Consider the following 7,321-nt stretch of genomic DNA (forward strand, 5'->3'; position numbering starts at 1 on the left):
GGATGTACATCCATACCCTGCACAATGTTCCACACTCCTTTTGCAACCAAAACATGCTGCATCATGTATGCCCAAAGTGGGTAGTTGCTGTCTCCATCCAATTTGTCATCAGCAGATAACATGCGAAATACATCATTGCTGTTATCAACCATGGCCACTGACTGAAACTGATGCAAAAGCTACCTGTAATGAAGCAAAGACTGAACAGAAAACAACTCGTGCTATGTAGCATGGTCCACAATAGAGTACGTATGCCTGTTTTGCAGAAAACTGCACTGTCGAAATTTCTGCAGAAAATGACGAAAACACCTGTGCAGAACTTGAAATGCAAAAACGGAGCCCGAAACGACCTCAGATGCGATTTCTAAGAATGCAAGGCCCTACGGGCTTATTTACAGAGTATAGGGACTTGTAACAAGCGCTTGTGAAAGCTCACCTCAATCGGAGAACGTGAGTCGGAGGGTGCTGTGGCGGCGTAGCCCTGAGAGGCCGATACCTGCTTTGATACCAATTGTTGGAATTAGGGTTGCAAGAAAGCACACAAATCTTGGAGAAGAAGAAGCAAGAATGCACACAACACAAAGTGTATTAGATTGTGTCAATGTACAAAAGATTAGTTAGCCCTAGAATGATGGGCGTATATACAAGCCGGGGGAAAAAACCTCCTAAAGAGGGAAAAAGTGCCCCGGCGGTCCTAAGTGTGTTCACACACATCACTGCCTATGTATATGGCAACATATATTTTCATCTCTCCTCTCTCCTGTTTCAACTAGATCCAAAAAGTGACCAAAACTGACCCAAAAATGGTCAAAAATTGACCAAACTGATCTGGAAAATTCTAGAATCAGTAGGCTTGGTTAGAGGCTCACTTTTTCCTATAAATAGAAGACCTCCCCTTTTTTGAAACTTAATAGTGTTTTATGCACTGTTACTCTGCTCCTCCCAAGCCAAGAATTGTGATTTTATTAATAATTCACTAGTTTTTGACATTTTCCTCTTCCAAAGATTGGTGGCCACTCTTGTTACAAACAAGAGTTGAACCCTCAAACCATCAAGCTAAAGGAAAGCTCCAAGAAATTATGTAAGTAGAGATTCTTGTATTTTTCTTTATTGATTTTATGTTTTTCTAATGTTTATGATTGTTTGAAGTGATAAATGGATGTTATGCCTTGATCGAAAGGCTTTTCCCCTCTCTCTTCTTAGAATCAACCCTTCTTTATCCTAGTTAAGTGAAAATTGTTGGAATTAAACTTTTTATAATGTTTTCTCTTTTATAAGTGAATTTTGATTAGTATAGATTATTTTAAATCAGTTAGAGTTAATTTTTAAGACAAAATTAAGTTGGAAAAATTAAAAAATATGGATCCTTAGGCTAAGGTCCTTTACCTGATTTCAATTTATTCTAGTTGCACATTGGATTAGGGGAAACCATTTTAGACACTAGGATGATTTTTATATCCAAAAATATCTAAATTTTGAATTATCTCTCTCTAGACATTTTCTCTCTCTAGGCCAAAACAGAGGGTAAAATCGGATCTTTCTTTTATTTCAGAGAGGGGAATAATTATAAGATCAAAAGGGGAGGTTTTTAGACTTGCACACCTCAAAAGCCGAAGGGAGGAATCTTACATTTTGACACCCCCCTTGATGGCCAAGACATGAATTCCCAGAGGCACTCATGAGGTTTTGTTGGATGAAAATGAGGCTCAGAGGTTTTGTTAGAGGAAAATGAATTGTAAATAAATTACAAAATAAGGATTAACATGACATAGTCTAGAATACTCATGAGGCTTAGAGGTTTTGTTGGAGAAAAATGACTTGTAAATAAATTGAAAAATAAGGATTAACATAACATAGTGTAGAATTTACACATAACACAAGATTAGGTCAAATTTTCCTCCACACAAGAGCAAGCACATTGTAAGATACCTCTAGTACCCTTCCTTATTTCAAGGTAAAGAGGGGTCGTAAAGTAACATCTCAAGCTTTGTATGAAGACAAGAGTCAATTCTTGATTATGTGATGTACGAATACATTCATGGTCCTAGAGGTATTACCTAATCAGGAGCCAATTCTTGATTATGAGATATACAAATACATACATGGTCCTAGAGGTATTACCTAAAATTTATCTATATTTTTTCTTTGGAAAGTACCTAACTAATCAGGTCCACCCTACCACCCACTTTCTAGATTTGGGATACAATCAACTATGAGGTTTTTAATTACTAAGAACATTGTTGGTACAAATGCATCGCATAACAAAGTTTCTTAATTTAATTCCCTTCACTAGTTCCTTTATCCCTTAATGCCAAGAAATCATTTAGAAATAATATATTTGTAATCATAAACTTGAATTACACATAATCTAGAAAAAACACCACACACTGAGTTACATATAATCTAGGCATTGCAACCATTGTTGGTGAAAAAATATCACATAGAATTAAGGTGAAAAACACATAATCTAGAAAAAACACCCCTCTCGTCACACACTGAGCTACATATAATCTAGGCATTGCAACCATCGTGGTGATAAATTATCATATATTATTAAGGTGAAATATCCCCTCACTCACCTACACTAGCATGAAACCTATCAAGCTCGGGTTTGCAATCCCAGAAGGAACCCTCGCCCTACTTTGTGGTGGGTTAACCAACATCAATTGCCCCAACTCTATAAATACTTAAAATTTGGTTGCCCTGGGTTGGAGAATACCCAATCGCCCCAGATAGATCACTTTGGAATACCCAGTTGGTTTCCCTAGGTGCAAGAATACCCAGTTTTCCCATAGCAATCACTTTAGAATGGTTCCCCAAGAGAGATAACGTCCCTTGGTTTAATTTACAAATTTTTTAGAATATATTACTACTCTTGTTATCCACATTTCACGTAGAAATTCATGCAGCAACATTCTCACATGAGAGGGATAAGCTTTTCTATTTTCTTAAAGAAAAATTCCCTAGTTAAATGTATCAAGAAATCCCTCTTATTAATCAAAAACTTCTAGGGTTTGTTCCCACTTACACGATGAGATGGAGGCCCAATAACCACAGTTACGGGGAGGTGAGCCAGTCCTCCACTTCCTTGGGAGACATTTGTAGCTACCGTTATTTGAGGTTTCATTGTAACCTCATCATCACAGTTAGCTACCCTTGGTTTCCCATTTCCTCCGTGTTTCCCTTAGCTACCCTTGGTTTCCCATGTCCTCCGTGTTCTACATGCCCTCCACGAGCCATTATCCCCTATCGTTGAGCCGGTGAGATTGAGCCTTTACTTGCTAAGAAGTAACTTATGCCTTTTTGCATACATTGTTAATGCTTGGCTAACCACTCCTTTACTCAAATGAAACATGGACATAGCAAGACTGTGAGATCCCACTGCCCCCTCCGCGCACCGAACTCCCGGTAGTAGTTGACAGCAGCGGAAACAGCCCCCTCATGCGCGGGGCAGGGTTTCTCACTCATGCGCGGGGCAGGGTTTCTCACTCGCGGCCTCGCCCTCAAATGTCCGGGCACGAGACTAGGCTGGTGGTCACTCCCCGAAAACCGAAACCGGGAAAATTTCCCATGCTCGAAAAGCGGGGATGATTCCACCTTTTTGAATTTTCTTAACGAATTTTTTTCTAACGAGATTAATCTAAACTATCCTTCACCTGAATAAATCAGATAGAAAGAAACTATCACTGATATAATTTGATCATCCGAGTAATTTCAACGCTTTTTTCCTGATCAAGATCAGGCACAGCCGCCGTTGATCTTTTTTTTGGGTTTTCTTAGAGCTCGTTACAACCTTAGGAGGCTTGACACACCCTTCTCTAGGTTAAACGAGTGTCTGTTTGCCTTGATTTGCTTAGTCACTAGGCGTATGTGAACCTGAGATATTTTTTTGAAAAAAGTGCATGCCACTAATGTCCTAGATTGAAGCCGAGGTCTCAAAAGAGCATGCGAATACCCTCTTAGGATGAACTTTTCCAAAAAAAGTACATGCCAGTAGCATCCCATATGGAAGTAGAGGTCTCAAAACCTGTTTTCCATCACTGTCTCAAGATGAAATTTTTTTTCGGGAAGATTTATGTTTCGCATACCATTTTTTAATGTGTTCAAAAGGAATTTGGAAAAACTTTGTATGCGAGGGTTGTAGTATTTTTGAAGTACTACAACTTTGTCTCTCTAATTTTTTTGTGCTTTTGTCATTTAGACACTCAAAAAGTAGCCCGAATATGGTTCGCAATCTTTTTCGAGCTATTTTTGGAGATTTTTAGTGCATTAAGGTCCATTTTTTGCCTCAATTTCTAGGTCGAGTTTTGAGGTTGCTAGTCAAAGGCCATAATGATGGATTTTGCCCTCAAATGCTGAGACCAATTTCGAAGAGCTCGATGCCAACTTTTCGATGAGCACTAGAGCGTGTTTATCGACCTCACGATTTAGAAGATACAAGTCTCTAAATAGGACTATTTTCCAGACCTTTTTTTCCACGGACCTGTTTCACATCCATGAAACGGAGGGCTTCACGAACGTGAGATGGATCTCACGGAATGAAGTGGACTTAATTTATTTATTTTTTGCATGTGAGTCTGTTTCACGACGTGAAATGGACCTATTTCACGACGTGAAGTGGACCTATTTCACGACGTGAAGTGGACTTCATAGACTTAATTAAATTATTATTTTTTTTCCCAGGACGAGGGTCTGTTTCACACCGTGAAATAGGTGTGTTTCACGCTGTGAAATGGAGTTTCACAAAAAAAAATTATTTTATTTTATTTTCATATGTACTTGTCTTAGGGACGTGAACTAACAGGTCGCATTTCACGTTGGTGAAATGGAGTTTCAAGGATTTATTTATTTTTAGTCTAGTGGGAAATTTGAGTTTCCTTGTGTGGAGGAAATATTTTTTGAATTTAAAATTGGGGAGATATGGGCATTTTCCCAAAAAGGTAAGTGGAAATAAAAAAGTCAACACTTTTATGACACCTCCCTACACCCTTCATAAATGACTACCAAAATAGACAAATTGACAACTCATTGGCATGTTTTCATTCAATGCTCATTAGCCTTAATGAGTTATGGAAAAAGGTACTTAAAAATTAATCAAAGATTAATCTTTCCACTAATCTTTCCCACTTTTGGACTAATCAAAGACTCTAATTAACCACTAATCACTAATTAGTTCACATCATTGAGCATATCATTAGATAGAGCATGAAATTGCTAAAAGATTAATTAAACTCTTAATTCTAGTCTCTTCTCTTTATGCAAAAGAGAGAAAATTTCTTCCAATTGATGAAGAAATTGATGTAATTAGGTGTTTTGATATATCTAGATACTCTCAAAGCACTCAAAATCACTAATTTTGACTTCCTACATGATCAATTTTGATCCCGAAAAACACATTTTCTAGTTTTTTGGCCTCTTGAACTGGATTAATCACCCTTAATGACAAAAACCAGTCAATTAATCAAAAGTGGAAAAAATTTTATTAAAGGAATAAGCTACTCTTAATACTTTCTAACTCTAATGCACAAAAATCAAACAAAAAACATAAAAATCAAGTAAAAAATTTTATTAAAGGAATAAATTACTCTTAATACTTTCTAACACTCTAATGCATAGAAATCAAACAAAAAACATAAAACCAAGTAAAATTTAATGATTCTAGCTTTATGTTTAATTCTAAAGAGAGCTAAAACTCACTAAAAATTATATTCTATTGCATGTTTTGATGCAATGAAAGCAAACAAAGACTAATACACTCTATGTGCAAGTCCTAAGAACATTAAAAACCAAACTAACAACAAAAACAACGATTTAAGCTAAAAATTAAGCAAAAAGAGCATTCTTTACAAAACAAAAAAGAGAGCTATTCTTCACCAAATCACACACAAATCACCATCAAAACCACATATTTTTCATGGAAAAGCACTAATCAAGACAATGGGCAATGGGTATGGGCAATGGGTATGGGCAATGGATAATGCTTAGATTAGAGAAAAACGATTCCCTGTGTGGCAGGGCGACACCAAAAATGTTATGGCTCACCCAAACCCCCCTTGGAACACATCCAATAAGAAGATAACTTGGTGAACCACAACTATTGTGAGGATCTTTCCAATGGTCGAGCTCATAACCCTTGAGGTCTCTAAGCTCTACAACTCCTTGAGAAGAAATTCAATCGTGCCTCCCCGCAAAGCGTTGTCACACCGCAACATTGCACTACGTGTACTTATCCCTCCTCTCACACCTCACTTCACTAACACACACTTACTAGCATGGATTAGAGAGATATTAGCAAGAGGATTAAAAAGATTAAGACTCTATTGCACAATGGGAGAGTTCGTTGTACTATGAGAGATTCACTTATATACATGGCCATAAGTGTTCACACTCACTTAAACTTTGGCTCTGGGCACTTTAGGGTCATAAGAGGCCTAAAACTATTACAAGGACTACTCTCATAATATATCAATGAAGCACATCTCTTGGGACTTCGTCTTAACTTACTACCACATGCTCTTGAAGCGGGAATTGCCATATATACTCTATTCGGACCCTTACAGGCGCATGTCCAAGTTGTAGATTTGGACACCATTGCTTCATATCTTGGATGTATGACCTTTTGGTGTATCTACCTTGACTCCTTGATATAAGATAATGGTAGTAGCTCTTGTTAACCCTAGGAATGGGTTAACACTCAATGTGCACATAAAGTAGCCATCTTCACACTTCTCAATGACAAGGACTCTAGAATCCAAGAACTAGAATGAATGCTCACCATTTAAGAATGCCCTCAAAGGAGTGACCAAACCGACGAGCTTTGTCAACTCATCGAGTGTGCTTCGAAGATAGGCTCTTTGCCGATGACTCCTCGAGCCCCTCCTAAAACTCTCACTTTGTTTTTATCTACACTAACACTTTCTGTCCTTCAATATGAAATTAATCTCACATAAGACCTTAGTTTAGGAGATCTAACCCTTATACACCAAAATATAGAGAGAGACGTAGACCCTACACTGATAATGGGAATACTAAGGGGTGATGTAATCCTTACTAACCCATTTGACATCTTCTTTTTCCAGTTACACCTCATAGTGCTCAACCTTCATAGTTGGTGTTGGGTGTTACAACATTCTGTCATTCTGGGGATGATAGTGTGAAACTCGGCTTGTTCATGCCCCTGTTCATGCCGACTATCCACACTAACCAACTATGAGGTTGTTGCTCAAAGCTACCAGAGTGGATCATTAGCCATGGGTGGGTTGAAGTTTATGATACACACCAATGTCCAAATCTATTTGAATCAACATTATATCATCCCCTG

This window comes from Cibotium barometz, chromosome 19 (assembly GCF_041138505.1).
Source record: "Cibotium barometz isolate CiBa-2024 chromosome 19, ASM4113850v1, whole genome shotgun sequence".
Classification (NCBI taxonomy): Eukaryota; Viridiplantae; Streptophyta; class Polypodiopsida; order Cyatheales; family Cibotiaceae; genus Cibotium; species Cibotium barometz.